The sequence below is a fragment of the Triticum urartu genome, chromosome 2A (assembly GCF_056163025.1).
Source record: "Triticum urartu cultivar PI428250 chromosome 2A, HENAU_Tu73, whole genome shotgun sequence".
Classification (NCBI taxonomy): Eukaryota; Viridiplantae; Streptophyta; class Magnoliopsida; order Poales; family Poaceae; genus Triticum; species Triticum urartu.
Window position 1 is genome coordinate 335,377,464 of NC_141874.1, and position 19,080 is coordinate 335,396,543.

Here is a 19,080-nt window from a genome sequence, read left to right on the forward strand (position 1 = left end):
GTAGTTTGAGTTTTGAAGTCGAACGGAAGTGTCGCACCACAATCTGGGTGCATTGGATAGCCCAACCACGTGAACGGGTTTTCCTTCCCATCATCTCGTGGCTCACATGATCACCCTAGCTGCACCTCGCTTGCAAGCTTCCTCATCAGCTAGTAGCATATTTAAACTAGCGCCTCCCTATTAAGCCCGAGGAGCCGGAAAAGCCTGGCCCGGCATTGGGAACTGTGCAATATGACTTTATACGTAAAGTGCTAGTACTCTACTAGTACTCTCTAGCTTGTGGCATTGCACGCGTGGACTTCACTCCATTATCGGCTCTATTAAAGAAATTCCTCTTGACGTGATTTTTTTGAAAAGGAGGCAAAAAAGCTTTACCTCATCTCATTCATAAAGAAGGAACTACTAACAAAGTTTGACGAGATCCATTACACCTCCACAAATGGAAGCGAAAAGCCTAGTCTCACTGTATCAAATAACTCAAATGTTCTGCCCCCGTAGTAACCATCGCTGATAAACAGGCTGCTAGTGTGTGCGTGTGAGGAGAGGCTGAGTAGGCCAGCTACGCACATGAATAGAGCACCGAGAGTACCACTACGCAGGTGTACTTTCCCTGCATTGATAGTACAGTGATGGTTCTAGAGAGCGGTACTACCCTCCACTTCCAATTGTAGCTTCTTTGCCCTGACATTAACAGTCCAAAACTAGTGCACTATACTAGAAGCATAGTACATCGCACTACTAGTTGAGAAAGTAGTACTAGTACTGCTACAGTAGGAGTACAGAAATAATAGCCTCGCCCCTTCGCTAAAGAATGATCAAGGAGCTACAGTTGGAAGGGACGAGGCCTTGCGGTTACTACGCTCTTATCTCCTCCTCGCCAGTTCCCCTCCCCCCGATGAGAAGGCAGTTTGTCGCTGCTCCCATAGATTCGCCAGGCGGTTCTCCTCCTCGTCAGGGCTAGGATACCTTGGACGACATCCTCTAGGAGAAATTGCATGCCGCTCCGACGTCCTCACCGCCGCGAGACTCGGTGCTTCCTGCACCAACTTTTTCAAGACGATACTTAAATAGGCTTGGGAAAAGGCCATGCTTGTTGGTCTTCCATGCGTCCTTGAGGAGAAGGTTCTTCTATGGGACAATCCTTCAAACAGCCCACTGCTCCCTGGCCATGGTTGCACGTTGACTACACTAGAGTTGCCGGCGTTGAGAGGTAGTCGGATTTTGTCCGATGAGCAGGTCAGTCATGGAGTTTGATCATGTAGTACTTAGTTATTCCATTCCCATCCCGTAGTTTCTCTGCTTCCCACCGTCTTATATATAGGTCTGGGTCGGTGCCAACAAAGATTGGCTTGCATACCTCCGGCAGGATACCACCATCATTTTGCACAACATCCACAGCAGTGCGGCCGTTCCCGTAGACCCCTTCTCAACCATTGGGATCGGCCTTCCGGACTGGCTGGGCTTGAATGCGTATGATGATGCCTACATGAGATTGAAGAAGATAGCAATTGCGGACCCACCGACAAAGCGACGTGGCTACGACGTTTAGTATCTCATCGCGGTGTTCGACATAAGGATTGCCATCAATGCAAGAGGCAGTAACGGAAGAGGCTGGCGCATATTGGCTGCGGCAGATTTGTACCCCTACACGTTTGAAGACGTCGTGCGCCATCTAGGCAGCATCTTCATAGTGACAAGCCAGGGTAATTGTTTCATCTGGTTGCCATCCTATGGTACGGGAGATTACAAACGAAATGCACAAACCATCATTTGCATCCCTAATGGTACTCCACTATTTTGTAGGGACCAGTCATCCCCCGATCAAAATAAGATCGCCGATCCTGGATGTGCATTTGCATCCGTGATTCGGTCTAACCTGGAACCTTGTAGCTGACTTTGGCATATTGGGATCAACTATCTTAGCAGTCGTTACCCATGTTACCACGGGTGTGCAACATGGTCACACCATCTACAATGATCGTACTATCACCATCTACCCAGGTATTCCATTTAGTATTATATTTTTTAACCCTCTTGCCTTCTCTTTCGTTGTTGTACTACTTACTAGTACTAGTAGGAGTACTTTTTACCTTGGAGGACGAGTATAGCTAGCTAGGACCTTGAAGACATGAACCCACTAGCTTCCACCATTTTTGTTTTTCCATGTCTTACTATCTCATCCATGTAGCCAAGAGTGGCTATATATAAAAAGCCGGTTATTTTACTTCCTCTATACTAGAGTAGTACTATTTGTTGCACAGTATTACTGACCTCCATATTTGAGCACAACATTATTATGCATGGACCTTGACTGTGTACGTTACCATGTGTCCAAATCTGAGATGCCGCGTGTACCAAATGAATGGCGCCGATTTGGACCCCCGTGACGGTACGTGGGTGCCCAGGAACACTCTTGGAGAGTACTCACTTTTCATTGGGGACAGCTACCCCATTGTGAAGTGGATGCCACCTTCCGTGCACGACACCGAAGGCCTGCCGTTCATGAAGCATCATTGTGTCTTTAGTGTGCACCGCCGGATGAACGACATGCTGGGACACGCTATCCCTGATTTATGCCACTTCAGCTTGGATGAGTCTCTATCGTGTGGAACCGGACTAGAAAGCTGTGACAATGATTCCCGTTTCCCACCGCTATGGATCGTGCCATCCATGAAGAACAACTGGGACTGGAACCTGCAGGAGGACATGTAGCCCATCTATAATGTGTAAGTGGGGTATGGTAAATTGTGAACGGTAGCGCAGTGAATATATGTAGACTAGTCGTGCACAAATTTATCACATGAATTGGAGATGAACTTGTGTGGCATACTCGCATTTGTCCTTTAGAATTTATTACCAGTAAATGTGTTATGTGTATGTGCAACTTGTGTCGTTGTTGCACGGGATCCAACACGCTCATTGAGAAAAAAAAGGTGGCACAGCTTTGGATATAGGTGACGTGGCGGCATCATACAGTAGCATCGTTCGCTATAGTTGTAATACTCCTAATAGGATGACAACTCCTATAAAACCTTGCGCTTGGCTCTTCGCCTCTTCGGAAGCTCCAACAATGATGATACTACAATACAATACGCTTCTGGCAATCTGACACCATTCAACTGTTGCACGTCCATCCGCGAGGGCGAGTGTCGTGGGATTGTCACGGAAGATGTCCTTAGTGTCAGGACTTAGTCGCGGGGCCAACGCATCTATGTGGTAGCTTGAGAGGGGTTGAGCGGGACGAGAGACGCGAGGTTTTACCCAGGTTCGGCCCCTCACGGTGGAGGTAAAAGCCTACATCCTGCTTCATTGATATTGATGATGATGATCATGGTTACAAGAGTGCTCATCTCGAGAGCTATTGTCTAAACCTAACTTGTCCAACTTGTGGGACTTGTGCATCTTGTCCCCTTCTGGAGAGCCCTGTCCCTCCTTATATATGTTGGAGGGGCGGGTCACATGTAGAGTCCTATTAGGATTAGGACTAGTCTATCTCTAATACAAACCGGATACAAGTCCAGGTCTTAACTCCTTGTAAGATAAATGTTCCTCATGCCTTTCCTCTTAAACCGGCCCACCATTAAACGTGAACCGGCCTTCTGGGCCTTGGGCCTTGTCATCCGTCTGTCTCGCACGCCGGATCACCAGTGAGTCATAAGACCAGGTGGGTTGCTTGTAAACCGCCAGGTCAGGGCGGGTCGCCAGTAACTCGCCAAGTGTCAGCGGGGTCTTCAGATAAACCGCCAAGTCCGGCTGGGTTAACTTCCGGTCGGTTTACACCGCGGGGTATATCCCCGACATTAGCCCCCAAGTTTAGCTTGGATTTATTCATGGTAAACTTATACTGCAAAATAAACACACGAGCAAATTTGACAGGTTATGCTCCGGGTTAAGAATTTTTGTAAACCGGTACCTAATCATCCTTAAGTCCGTGTTATTTCCTCCTTCTGGGAAGTCCGGGTCAACAGACCAGCTTCATAATCAATTTGCCGACATTGGTTTGTCACAGAGAAATATTGTGAAGAATAACTCCTTTGACTCAGCTCCCAAAACGCCGGTTTAAGAAATATGGGTCTTGAAATACTTATCTGGTATTTAGCTGGTTTGAAGATGTAAAACTTGCCGGTTTAATATTACCAAAATGGCCGGTTTATAAATATTGATGGCACCGGGTCATAATTGTTGTCGACACCGGGTCATGTTATTGATCTTCCTGATTTGCTCAAAACTAATAAAATGAAGATGTTCCTCCTTTATACGCATAATACCTGTAGCCCCCAAGTGTTAAGGGGAGAACATAGTGATAACTTAAGACTTGCTCCAATAAGTGTTTCAACCTTGAAGAAATCCGGTTTGTTCATCTCAATTATATAAACTGAATACTCCATATATGTAGCCCCCAAGTGCCGTGTTGTCATGCTTGCAGCAACCTGGGACTTGTAATTGCTTATAAAAACTTCAATCAGTGTAGCCCCCAAGGGCCGGCTCATTATAATATGATGAGTCGGGTCTTCAATAAGACTAAAAATGACTTGCATTAGCCCCCAAGTGTCATGATGCATGCTTGCAGCAACATGAGACTTGCATGTAATCTCGATTTGAATAATGCAGCCCCCAAGTGCCGGGTTGTAAGCCTGCAGCGACTCGGGACTATTCCTTCAATTGTAGAATAAATCATATCTATTGATAATATGATAGCCATTGCGCTAAAGCAACTTTGAAAACCTCAATCATTCAATATTATCATTGAAAATCCAGCCAAACTTGGCTATTTGAATAATATAACCCAATGATTTATAAGCGCATGATTCCAATGGCGTAATCCAAATATATATATATACTGGCGACTTATAGTCCAAAGCCAGGCCGGTTTAACAAACCTGTTTCTGCATACAACAAGTTTAAAGTGTCCTGGCGGTTTACCACCGGACAGGTCATAATGCCCAACATATAACCCGGGTTTATAACCAAGGCTGCACTAAAGAATAATCAAATATGAAATATATCATACTTGTGACATTGAATCACATTGTTGGTTTTACCAACTTTTTGTAGTAAGAGTGATAACCCCAATCTTTGAGTAATGACAACTCCTTTCATATTGTACCGGGTTGTGATAAACACCGTGTTACTCCATAAGAGGATGTTAACAACAAGGATCAAACCGGGCAAATAGTCTCCGGATTGACGTGAACTGTGTTCCATCAATTGATTGGTTGAAAACTTTGTCAGTTTAGAAAGAACGCAATAAAAAAGGAAAAAGTATCTCGCAAAGAAAAGTGCAAAGCAAAAGCAATGAGAAAACCGTTTGCAAAAAATGTTTATTTGAGCTGATCAAATGGTGTTACCATGGCCGAACATGACCAAGCTCCCGTTAGGTGTAACTATGGTTCTAGTCAGCCAGGTCCCCAAATGAAACCGTGGCATTTATGCCGACCAAGTGGCATGGCGATGGTTCAGGTTCGACCAAGCCCCCAAGTGATTCTGATTCTGTGGCCTTAGGCCGATCAAGAGGCATGAGTGGTTCAGACGTGACCAAGTCCCCAAGTGATCTGGTGGCTCTCGCCTATCAAGAGGTATTGTATTGGTTCGGACACGACCAGTCCTCCAAGTGATATAACACGATGCTTTTAGAAAAGCGAACTCAAGGGGTAAACCGGAAGCCGCTTTAGAACAACTCCGTGTAACCACACATGATGTAAAAGAACAGAGACCCCGCTTTATGAAGCAGAAGCCCCCATGTGATCAATAATATGTCAGGCCAGTAAGGCGGAATACCCATGTTTGAACCGCACATCATGGTAGTAAGTCCTCTTCGGCAACTTTTAACTTTTTGCAAGAGATAAATTCTTCTTGAACCAGGATCTTGAACCGGATATTGAGAGCTTCAAAGCTTTGTGGAAGACATCTTTCCCTTAAACCGGATTTTAAAACGGAATCTTCATTTTCAGCCGGAAAATTTTTTGACGACCTTTAAACTCGAGTTTGCGAGAAGTTAATTCCTTTTTGAACCGGACATTATTAAACCGGATTTGAGCGCTTCAGAGCTTTGTGGGAGAACAGATTTCCCTTGAACCGGACTGTAAACTGGATATTTGAGAGCTTCAGTTAGACTGACTTCCCTTGAGCCGGATTTTAAACCAGAATCCTTTCTGATGACTCGGATCTTCTTCATTGAACCGGGATTTTGTAACTGTCATATACTTTCTAAACCGGAAATTTTCTGACGGCCTTTAAACTTTCATCAATATAACAGTAGCCTCCGGGACCGGGTTATCCTTTCCTCCATCGTCCTGGGTTCTTAAATTTGCTAAAACTGGCAAGATTCGCTGAGTCATGTCATTGTAGCCCCCGAGTTTCAAAGGTGACTCGAGGAGTTGGCTTGAGACTCTCCATATTTGACCGTGATATAAACCGGCATAACTTGTATATCATTGGCATTGATAGCACGATGTGAATCCATAGAAGGTTGAGGTGACTGCGGCGGGTTGTAAATGATCCCATATGAGCCGTGTCAGCAACTCGGCCAATGGTTCCTTCCAACTGGCTGTTTGAAGTTAACCAAACTATAGTGGCAGCGACTTGTGCGCTTGCCCATTGAGCCACCCAGTGCAGACGGTGGTTGATAGTATATGATAATTTGCCTCCATTTTGTTTGAAAGAAAACCGGGCTACCCAAGCAGTGACTGGCTTTATACTCAATAAATAGCTCATGCAGATAGGTGCGACCTGGCGTGTTGATGTAGACCAAGACGCGAGAGACGGACGGAAAATACGACCGCAGCATCAGAGGCAGCACAGATAGATGAGTCGGTCGCGGCGTTGTAAACCGGTTCGGACGGGCGAGTTAATTCACAGGGACGGTCCCGGTGAGTTGAAGTAGTTCGGGCTGCAAGGGCAGCAACTTGCGCGCGTCCATTTATCGGGTAATGAGGCACGGACGAATACCAGGTGCAATGCTGCTAGTATGTACTCTGTATCCGTGGTATAAACCACATTCATATTGAATAATTGTCCTGCGTACAAAAAATACAGCAGGGCAGAGTAGCTGTTTGTCGAAGGAAATCAACATGTACTTAACAAAATATGTAAGATAAATATCACCTGATTTTTAGGCGACAGATGATCATTATATGGCGTCCGTAGATAACCAAGAATTTTTGTGCTGATCCTTTCAAGGGCCTTGCCAGAGTTCGTCGTAGTTTGTATAATCTTCACTTCAAGAAATTGGGGTATATTTATCCTCGGGAACGCCTCATATATCCTTCTGTTGGCTTTCTAGTCCTCTAGCTTCCACGTGATGAGTAGGAGCGCTAATTGGAAGTTTTTGATTATTGGGTTGGCTTCGGCCTTCACGTATACTGTAGATAACCTTTTGTAGGAGCAGTAGTGGATGTCTGCTGGCTCTGCTGATTCGCTGTACTGCTTTGAAGCGGTGCTTTGAAGCGGGGTTGTAGTGCTTTCAGTCAGGCGCTCAAAGGCAAGGCTGCTCAGCAGCGAAGTCACACACGAGCTGTGACAGACAGACTGGTACGAGGCTGGTGAGGTGACGGAGGCGAGACCGCTCGACAGTGACCTAGGCGCTCAGCAACTACCCCATCCGGCGAGTCAGCAGGGTGGTTTCAAAGCGCCCGGCGAGTCAGCGGCCGGCGGGTTAGCGGAGGTAGCAACCGAGTCCTGATGCAGTTATAAAGGTGACTGAGGAGGCTCTTGGTGAAAAGAGACAGCGGCTCGGCGGAGGCAGCGGCAACTTGAAGCAGAGGCAGCACGAGGCCGACACACTGGTGAAGGCAGCTCGATTCAACGGGGACGGGTTGCCCAGCCTGCTCAAGGCGCGGTGGCAGCGGCGACTTTGATGACGGCCACAACAGCGAAGATGAGGATACGACGGTTTGACAATGCGTCGGTGGTGAAGCGGACTAGCAAGGGGGAGGCGACCCGGCAACATAGAAATCGAGCCAGTTTACTGAGGCGACTGTAATTTGAATGTTTCAGTGAACCGGAGCAAGGCGTGGACGCTCCGGCGAGCCGTTTGAAGTGCGTCCGCCACAGCGGCGGGTTGGAGAGGCGTGGCCGAACTGGCGACGAGTTGGAGAGGCGCGGCCACGGGTCATTGATGGCGATTCAAAGGAGGCGAGCACGGCTGAACCGATGACGGGTTGGCGCAGGCACAGTCAGAAGCGGCTCAGTACTGCTGTTGTTGAAGCAGAGGCTAGCGAGCGGCTCACGGCGTGAAGCAGCTCAGGCTTGAGGTGAGCGATGGCGGCTCACGAGTCTGGCGGGTTACGGCCGCGGTTGACAAGGTAGGGCGCCGGGCCAGGGGTGGCAAAGGCGTCCGCATGCCATGGCCGAGTCCTCCTCCGAATTGTGGAGGTTTAACCAATCCTGTTCGGGTCCTTCTCCAGGCCATGATTGTGCTGACGATGCCATGAGGCAGAGGCGATTTGAGGACGGGCGGCTTGGAACGACAGTAGAAAACAGATCAGCCGGTCCGTCGGGGCGAGTTTGGCAGAGGCAGCTGCTTGGCGGTGGATTGACGGGGCGGCACGGAGGCGGAGCGTCGAGGCGGCATGATAGAGGCAAAGGTGTCCCGATGTTTCGATGAGATGGTGGCTATCGTTTTCTGTGGGAGTCGACCTTGACGATCCGACTACGAACGTGCGAGACGTCGCGCCTTAGCAATCGCTAAACCAACTTCCGAGGGGTTATTGACCACGCCGGAGCACGATCAACCTGACCACGAGGGCCTGTTTCCTGCGAGCAAACGAAGAACAAGCAAGAAACTGAGATTGCAATCTGGATATTGCGAATATAAGATGAAAGCTTTATTGATCAAGGTGGGGTTCTGTGACGTCTTGGTCTGGTCGTTGGACACAAACGAAGTACGCGAAGTTGCAGCTATGGCGAACTTTTAATCTAAACAAAACCCAAAGTCTAAACGACGCCCTAAGGGCTGTATATATGGAGGAAGAGAGGGGAATTTCGTGGCCCTTGAGGGTGGGGTCCGAAACCAACCCTAACTCTTGTTTCCCCACACATACGGACTCTAAAAATAGCCTATACTTAAGTATTTCGAAATTACATGGGCCTGGCCCATTAATAAGGTGACGCAGCACCTAGAATAGCCTATGGACGAATATTATGAAGTGGCATCTTGTATATTTCGTCCATGGCTTCATGCACTCCTTATGGCGGCTTCAAAGTCCTGAAATCTTCACTTGTAACTCCGTTCTTGATCCCCTTGCGCATGCCATCAACTTCATGCGTGTTCTTGCTCCAATGTTCATCCTTCTCCAAGCTAGGCCCTTCATTTGAAAGCAAAACAAATGTATCCAATTTAGGCAGCATCATAATCTCATGAACATTAGAATCATTACCAAGAAACGAAAGTACCTGGTAATTTAATTGGCGTGCGCGAGCTCTAGTAATTGGTCCAGTATATGTAACAGTAGGGGCTGTGGGTGTAACAATGGTATTGATGTCCTCATCATCCTCCCCTTCTTGAAATGAAGTCGTCCTCGACGGAAGCTCATCTTCCTCACCCAAATAAGGCTTCAAATCTGCAATATTAAAAGTGGGACTAACCCCAAAATCTGCAGGTAGCTCAAGTTTATATGCATTATCATTTATTTTCTCTAAAACCTTAAAAGGACCATCAGCACATGGCATTAGCTTTGATTTGCGCAGATTAGGAAATCTATCTTTACGCAAATGTAACCAAACAAGATCTCCAGGTGCAAACACAACATGTTTTCTACCCTTATCTCCAGCAAGTTTATATTTAGCATTCATACGCTCAATGTTTTCCTTAGTTAACTCATGCATTTTTAAAATCAATTCAGAACGTTCTTTAGCATCAAAATTAACCTTCTCCGAAGATGGAAGAGGCAATAAATCAATAGGTGCACGAGGTAGGAAACCATACACAATTTCAAAAGGGCACATCTTAGTAGTAGAATGCAATGAACGATTATAAGCAAATTCAATATGAGGCAAGCATTCTTCCCACATTTTCTTGTTATTCTTCAAAACAGCCCTAAGCATAGCAGACAATGTTCTATTGACTACTTCAGTTTGTCCATCAGTTTGGGGGTGACAAGTAGTACTAAAAAGCAGCTTAGTCCCCAACTTAGCCCATAAACATCTCCAAAAGTGGCTAAGAAATTTAGTATCACGGTCTGAAACAATAGTATTTGGCACACCATGTAAGCGAATAATTTCACGAAAGAACAAATCAGCAACATTAACAGCATCATCGCTTTTATGACATGGTATAAAGTGTGCCATTTTCGAGAACCTATCCACGACAACAAATATGCTATCCCTCCCCTTCTTTGTTCTAGGTAAACCTAAAACAAAGTCCATAGATATATCCTCCCAAGGAACACTAGGTACAGGCAAAGTCATATATAAACCATGAGGATTGAGTCGTGACTTAGCTCTTTGACATGTAGTGCAGCGAGCAACAAAACGCTCAACATCCCGTCTCATCTTTGGCCAACAGAAATGTGTAGCAAGTATATCCTCCGTCTTCTTGACGCCAAAGTGTCCCATTAATCCTCCTCCATGCGCCTCCTGCAACAACAAAAGACGAACGGAGCTAGCTAGAATGCATAGCTTGTTAGCACGAAACACAAATCCATCGTTAAGAACGAACTTGTTCCAAGTTCTCCCTTCCTTACAATTCTGCAATACATCTTTAAATTCAGCATCATTAACATATTGATCCTTGATGGTCTCCAAACCAAATATTTTAAAGTCAAGTTGTGAAAGCATAGTATAACGACGAGACAAGGCATCAGCAATAACATTTTCTTTACCCTTCTTGTGTTTAATCACATAAGGGAAAGTCTCAATGAATTCAACCCATTTAGCATGTCGACGGTTCAGTTTTGCTTGACTTTTAATGTGTTTCAAAGATTCATGATCAGAATGTATAACAAATTCCTTGGGCCATAAATAATGTTGCCATGTTTCTAAGGTCCGAACAAGAGCATATAATTCTTTATCATAAGTAGAATAGTTCAGACTAGGCCCACTCAATTTTTCAGAAAAGTATGCAACATGTTTTCCATCTTGTAATAACACACCTCCTAATCCAATTCCACTAGCATCACATTCAAGCTCAAAAGTCTTATTGAAATTAGGAAGTTGGAGTAAAGGAGCATGTGTCAACTTATCTTTCAATACCGTGAAGGCTTCTTCCTGTGCGGTACCCCAAACAAAAGGTACATCCTTCTTTGTAAGCTCGTTGAGAGGTGCAGCAATGGTGCTGAAATCTCTCACAAAACGCCTATAAAAACCAGCGAGGCCAAGGAAACTCCTCACTTGTGTGACCGTTTTGGGCTACGGCCAACTCTCAATAGCTTCAATCTTGGCTTTATCAACTTCAATTCCCTGTGGAGTAACAACATAGCCAAGAAAAGATACTCGGTCGGTGCAAAAGGTGCACTTTCCAAGGTTACCAAACAAACGTGCATCACGTAGAGCAATAAAAACAGCACGTAAATGTTCCAAATGTTCCTCCAAAGATTTGCTATAAATCAATATGTCATCAAAGTAAACTACCACAAATCGTCCAATGAAAGCACGTAAAACTTCGTTCATTAACCTCATGAAAGTACTAGGTGCATTAGTTAACCCAAAAGGCATGACTAACCACTCATATAATCCAAACTTAGTTTTAAATGCTGTTTTCCATTCATCTCCCAATTTCATACGAATTTGATGGTAACCACTACGCAAATCAACTTCGGAGAATATTGTGGAGCCACTCAATTCATCAAGCATATCATCTAGCCTAGGAATAGGATGACGATAACGAATAGTAATATTATTAATGCCTCTACAATCAACGCACATACGCGACGTACCATCCTTTTTTGGCACTAAAATGATAGGAACAGCACAAGGACTAAGGGATTCGCGTATATAACCTTTGTCGAGCAATTCTTGTACTTGACGCATAATCTCCTTCGTCTCCTCTGGATTGGTACGGTATGGTGCCCGGTTGGGTAATGATGCACCGGGAATTAAGTCAATTTGATGCTCAATCCGCGAATAGGTGGTAATCCCGGTGGCACGTCTTGTGGAAAGACGTCGGCGAACTCCTGCAAAATGTTAGTGACAGCAGGAGGCAAAGAGGAAGGCACGTCCTCGAATGAAAATAATGCCTCTTTGCACACAAAAGCATAGCAAACAGATTTGCTAAAATCTAGATCATCAATATCAGATTTGGTGGCAAGTAAACATGCACTTTTCAATTTAATTTCAGAAGCAACACTAGATTGTTTATTATTATTAGGCTGCATTTGTTGCTCAAATTCTTTTGCCACAATCTGATTTTCACTCTTAGTTTTCTCCTGTTTTGCTTTATTAGCTCTATTAATATCATCTTTCAAAATGGAATCAGGAGTCATAGGAAGCAAAGTAATATTTTTATCCTTATGAACAAGAGTATACTGATTGTTTCTACCATGGTGAATAGAATTTTTATCAAATTGCCATGGTCTACTAAGTAATAAGGAACATGCTTGCATCGGTACCACATCACAATCAACATAATCAGCATATGTAGAGATACTAAAATGCACACGAACAGTACGTGTTACCTTAACCTTGCCGCTGTTGTTGAACCATTGGATGTAGTAAGGATGTGGATGTGGTCTTGTGGTGAGAGATAGCTTCTCCACCATCTCGATGCTAGCCAAGTTGTTGCAACTCCCTCCATCTATGATCACGCGAACAGAACGTTCCTTCACAACTCCCTTTGTATGGAACAAATTATGCCTCTGATTTTGCTCAGCTTGTGTAACCTGCACACTCAAAACACGTTGAGCAACTAAACATTCATACCTGTCAGCATCTTCAGGAGCCATTTATTGCGTCTCATGATCAGAATCGTCTCCACCGTGTTTGTCACGTGTAATAAGAGCCAAAGTCTCCTCATCATAGTCACTAGCGGACTCATACCCACCATCCTCAGTAACAATCATCACACGCTTAGATGGGCATTCTCTCGCATAATGACCTCCACCCTTGCAACGTCGACAAATAATATCATGTGTTTTCCCTGTTGATGCCATGGATGAAGAAGAGCTCTTTGCAGGCCCAGAAGGTGTGCTCTTGGTAGATAGTGGTGATTGTGCCTGCTTTATTGTATCACGGTTGGAGGTGGCAGCCGACGGAGGCGCCGGTGAAGCAGAACGTGTGGAAGTAGATGATGCACGTGGTGTCCATGAAGAAGGTCGACCTGCAGAAAAGTTAGTCCGCGCCAATGCCTGTCGATCCTGCACTTCACGTTCAGCTTTACAAGCAAGATGGAATAAACGAGTGATATTAGTATACTCCTTATACTCTAGAATCGTCTGAATCTCTCTATTTAATCCACCCATAAAACGTGCAAGCATAGCTTCATTCTCCTCAACAATACCACATCTAATCATGCCAGTTTGTAATTCCTGATAATATTCTTCTACAGAATTTTTTCCCTGTCTTAAGCGCTGCAATTTTTGAAGTAATTCACGTTGATAATATGGTGGAACCCAACGAGTACGCATAGCAGTTTTCAAAGCAGCCCAAGTAGCAGGAATAGGATATAATCTACAATGCTCAGACCACCAAACACATGCAAAACTAGTGAATGCACAAACAGCAGCAGGAACACGTCTCTCCTCGGGATATTGTAAACATGTAAATCGTTGTTCAGTTTCTAACTCCCAAGTAAGATATATATCAGGAACATATCTACCCTCAAATGGTGGAATATTCAATTTTAGTTTAGGGAGATGGTCATGATCTCGTACCTGAGGGTGAGCCCTACCATTGCCATTATTTGCATGTGGACGACCTGATGGTTGCTATGCTGGTGGTGGCACGTAGTTCTGATTTTGATCAACCTCATCCTCGTAATCGCCAGCAAAATCATCCTCCTCCGCATCAGCAGCAGGAGCCACAGAAGTAGCAACAGCAGCACCAACAGTTTGGCCAGGTGCAAGAGGGAGACGGCTCGCTCGGCGGAGGGCTGTTTCACGATGTGTAGGTAGTTGTCGTTGTTGTTGTTGCAGAGGTGCGTTAGGTGCAGCCGGTGGTGGTGGTGGAAGACGCGCGAGCAATTCATTAAACCTGTCATCGAGCTTTGTTTCGAACGTCTTCTCCATGTCATCTATCTTCTCCATGGCCTCTTCAAATCTGTTTAGCACATCCTGCACCTGTCCATTCATCATTTGCTGAAATTTATCATGCAACTCCTGATTCGTCATGTTCTCCCAGTCAGTCTCGTCGGCTTGTGATCCTGCCATGGTTAGCAACAATAGAAAACACACAAGAATATGATCCTACAGAATACTAACAAGAGGTGGTGGTGGCGGGTGTCACAAATCCGTCAAGCAAATCGCAAATTCTTACCAGTTCTTACCCAGCAGCAGGCGGTGATCGGCAACCGTTGTAGTCAAAACTCTCAAAAGCTTGGATAGAGCGATTGCCAGGGAGAGTCAAACGCACGACGTAGAGGTATGTGGAGCTGGGAAGGCTTATAGTATGGTAGCAAAAAGGGTCAGCAATAATCAATTCAGAGATGCAAAGTTGAATAAACGCTCAACGACGGTACTGTGCTGGTCCTAGGCTAGACCGTGCTAGAGACGCGAGCCTAGAACACTAACAAAATCACGGCGCTGCACGTAAATAAGGGAAAAGCACACTCTGGAACTTTTTTTTTCGCTTTTATTTTTGCGCTCCTCTTTTTTTTTGCGCTCCTCTTTTTTTTTGTGAAAAATTACTATTATGGCGAGTGTCTCAAAACTCTTCCCTCGTCAAACTGATAGGATGGGCACGAAAATTTTTTTTCACTTTTTTTTTTGGAAATCAGGGCAGCGACGACGAAAAAGTGCGACAAAAAAATCACTATGATGGCACGTGGCTCAAAAGACTCAGAAAAGCCTAAAAATAGGATAGGGAAAAAAAATTTGCCCGTGAAAATTTTGGCCTAAAAACTGCCCGGGGGTCTCCAGACTTTTTTTTTCCGAGACCTACGCAGGCAAGGAAACACGAATCGGAATTGAGATTGATCTCAAGAACAAACCTAATATGAGAAGAACTCGGATTGGTGGTGGATATATGGTTGTGGTATATGGCAGCGGTGGTGGTATATGGTAGCGGTGGTGGTATATGAATAGAGATTGATGGTGGTATATGGATACGGATTGGTAGTGGTATATGGATAAGGATTCAGAGCGGTGGCGGATAAGCAAAAGTGGTAGATGGGCGATGATGATGGTGCGGCGGCGGCGTGACAACTTATGACCAGAACTCGAAACTCTAAAAGACTAGACTCTAAGACCAGCAACTTGACACGACGATGCAACCGCAAATTCAACAAAGCAAAAACCCTAAAAAGATTATGCAAAGGCTCAGATTGGTTCGGATATGATGAACTAACCCTAATTTTTTTTGTGTGGCTTTTTCGTGGACTGTAGGTATGAAGAACAGACTCGATCTAATCTACGAAAAACTGTAAAATCTCACCGAACAACCTGGAAATCTGATACCACTTGATAGAGGCAAAGGTGTCCCGATGTTTCGATGAGATGGTGGCTATCGTTTTCTGTGGGAGTCGACCTTGACGATCCGACTACGAACGTGCGAGACGTCGCGCCTTAGCAATCGCTAAACCAACTTCCGAGGGGTTATTGACCACGCCGGAGCACGATCAACCTGACCACGAGGGCCTGTTTCCTGCGAGCAAACGAAGAACAAGCAAGAAACTGAGATTGCAATCTGGATATTGCGAATATAAGATGAAAGCTTTATTGATCAAGGTGGGGTTCTGTGACGTCTTGGTCTGGTCGTTGGACACAAACGAAGTACGCGAAGTTGCAGCTATGGCGAACTTTTAATCTAAACAAAACCCAAAGTCTAAATGACGCCCTAAGGGCTGTATATATGGAGGAAGAGAGGGGAATTTCGTGGCCCTTGAGGGTGGGGTCCGAAACCAACCCTAACTCTTGTTTCCCCACACATACGGACTCTAAAAATAGCCTATACTTAAGTATTTCGAAATTACATGGGCCTGGCCCATTAATAAGGTGACGCAGCACCTAGAATAGCCTATGGACGAATATTATGAAGTGGCATCTTGTATATTTCGTCCATGGCTTCATGCACTCCTTATGGCGGCTTCAAAGTCCTGAAATCATCACTTGTAACTCCGTTCTTGATCCCCTTGCGCATGCCATCAACTTCATGCGTGTTCTTGCTCCAATGTTCATCCTTCTCCAAGCTAGGCCCTTCATTTGAAAGCAAAACAAATGTATCCAATTTAGGCAGCATCATAATCTCATGAACATTAGAATCATTACCAAGAAACGAAAGTACCTGGTAATTTAATTGGCGTGCGTGAGCTCTAGTAATTGGTCCAGTATATGTAACAGTAGGGGCTATGGGTGTAACAATGGTATTGATGTCCTCATCACGGCAGCAGCCACAGAGGCGCCGGCGGCAGGGCCACGAAGATCGTCGGCCGACGGTGGCTGCCTGAGGCGGCGGAATGAGTCGCAGGCGAGGCGTGGCTGTCAAGGAGTCTGAATCCAATCCACTTCTGGGTCCACCTCCCGCTTACTGCTAGTTTAGCTCTCCACGTCTGTCTCTTTCAGGCCGTGGCTTCCCATGTTTTTTTGGGGTCAAACTTGATGCTTGACGTGATGGGGAAAAGTAGCACTTGAACTTCGATTTGATGCTTAATACAAGTAGTACTAGTTACTGCACCAAGAGTTGATCTTGTAGACAGCAAAAAACAACAGACATAACTCAGCAGATCAGACACGAGCGGCTGTGTCCGGCGTAACTTATGCCTTTGGCCATTAGCTGACCAAGCAGATCGAATACGTTTTAACTTTGGTTACGGCGACTTGTGCTTCCGATCGGAATAGATGTCACCACTTCTTATCCGGATACGAGCAGCGGGTTTGGATCGAATCTCAATCTTGCCCGACTGCCTCTTGATTCAGATTATTCCAGACCGGCCTCTCTTCATCTGAAAAATTTCGGACTTCTCAATCCCTTGAAGAATCCCTTCAAGAATTTAACACCACCATGCGCAGGCCCCACGGTGGGCGCCAACTGTCGTGGGATTGTCACGGCAGATGTCCTTAGTGTCAGGACTTAGTCGCGAGGCCAACGCATCTATGTGGTAGCTTGAGAGGGGTTGAGCGGGACGAGAGACGCGAGGTTTTACCCAGGTTCGGCCCCTCACGGTGGAGGTAAAAGCCTACATCCTGCTTGATTGATATTGATGATGATGATCACGGTTACAAGAGTGCTCATCTCGAGAGCTATTGTCTAAACCTAACTTGTCCAACTTGTGGAACTTGTGAATCTTGTCCCCTTCTGGAGAGCCCTGTCCCTCCTTATATATGTTGGAGGGGCGGGTTACATGTAGAGTCCTATTAGGATTAGGACTAGTCTATCTCTAATACAAACCGGATACAAGTCCAGGTCTTAACTCCTTGTAAGATAAACGTTCCTCATGCCTTTCCTCTTAAACCGGCCCACCATTAAACGTGAACCGGCCTTCTGGGCCTTGGGCCTTGTCATCCGTCTGTCCCGCACGCCGGATCACCAGTGAGTGATAAGACCAGGTGGGTTGCTTGTAAACCGCCAGGTCAGGGCGGGTCGCCAGTAACTCGCCAAGTGTCAGCGGGGTCTTCAGATAAACCGCCAAGTCCGGCCGGGTTAACTTCCGGCCGGTTTACACCGCGGGTTATATCCCCGACAGCGAGGGCGAGCTAGAGGGAGAGGGCGTTGTAGTCAAAACCCCCTCCTTGTTCTATGAGCCACCACACGCGTGGGCGAGGGAGAGGCGTAGTAAGCAAGCTTCTCCTCGTTCGACGAGTTGACGGGACACATCAAAGCAGTACAAGTACTAGTCCTTTCCAGTTAAATATGGCTTAATTTGAAACGAGAAAAATACACTGGCGGTCAATGTATGTAACAATACGCTCTTTACGGTCGCTATATATAGTTTTGCGGTGATTATAGGATCACTAGCTCATCGTAGAGCAACGTATTGCACCCTACTGACCAGCCACATAGTCGACGTGGCACTTTTTTGACTAGTTAATTTGTCACCTTGTTTTTGGGTCCCACCTGTCAGTTGGCAGAGCAAAGAAATCAGTTGAATAAAACTTTACGCAGGAGTGATAGGAGTCCAACCCTTGCACGCGAACCACCCTAGCTGTGTATGAGAGTGCATGTACGTGTACTCCCTCGGTCTTCCAACAAAGAGTGTACATCTACACTTCCAATGCATTTAGCCTTTAATCTAAAATCAATATTGATTGACTAATGCACCAACTTGTGCTCTAGCTAGAGGCTACATGTCTATCCTTAATTACAGCATGCAACAACCTTCATTTAATCTTCTTCTCCCAATGGTCGCATGCACACATAAATCTGCTACTTTTGGGCGTTAATTATTCCCTGGTTAATGTGTAAATCTCTAAATGTACAGTCTTTCACGGACATAGGGAGTAGGTTGAGCACTTGAGCGTGAGTGTGTGTGTTGCGTCGCGTGCTGTGTGCCGCATGGCTGCATGAGTGTTGTGCGCGTCCATCTGTACGTGTGAGTGTTGCATGTTGCATGCATGCAGGCATGCATGAGGCTTTTACTACCTCCCATTGACATGTTCATATTTCAAGCTTCCTCTGTTCCCCCCATATTGTGATACTCCCTCTGTTCCCTAATACGGAGTAAAAGCCTCCCTCTATTCCCACGGAGTATTTGTCTCTCTAGAGATTTCAACAAGTGACTACGTACGGAGCAGAATGAGTGAATCTACACTCTAAAATATGTCTACATACATCCGTATGTTGTATTCCATTTGAATGTCTAAAAAGACAATATTTAATGATTTTGTAACTAAAGTTCTTCATGCATTGGTGGGATTCTTCCATTGAAGTCTTTTGTCTAGTTTCTCGCGCTTAGTACTGGGGTCACCACACTTATCTCTCCTCTTAATTATCTTGCCACATCAGACTTTTTGCCTACGTGGTAGCCTTAGCACCTGTACAAGGCAGAGCATTGAG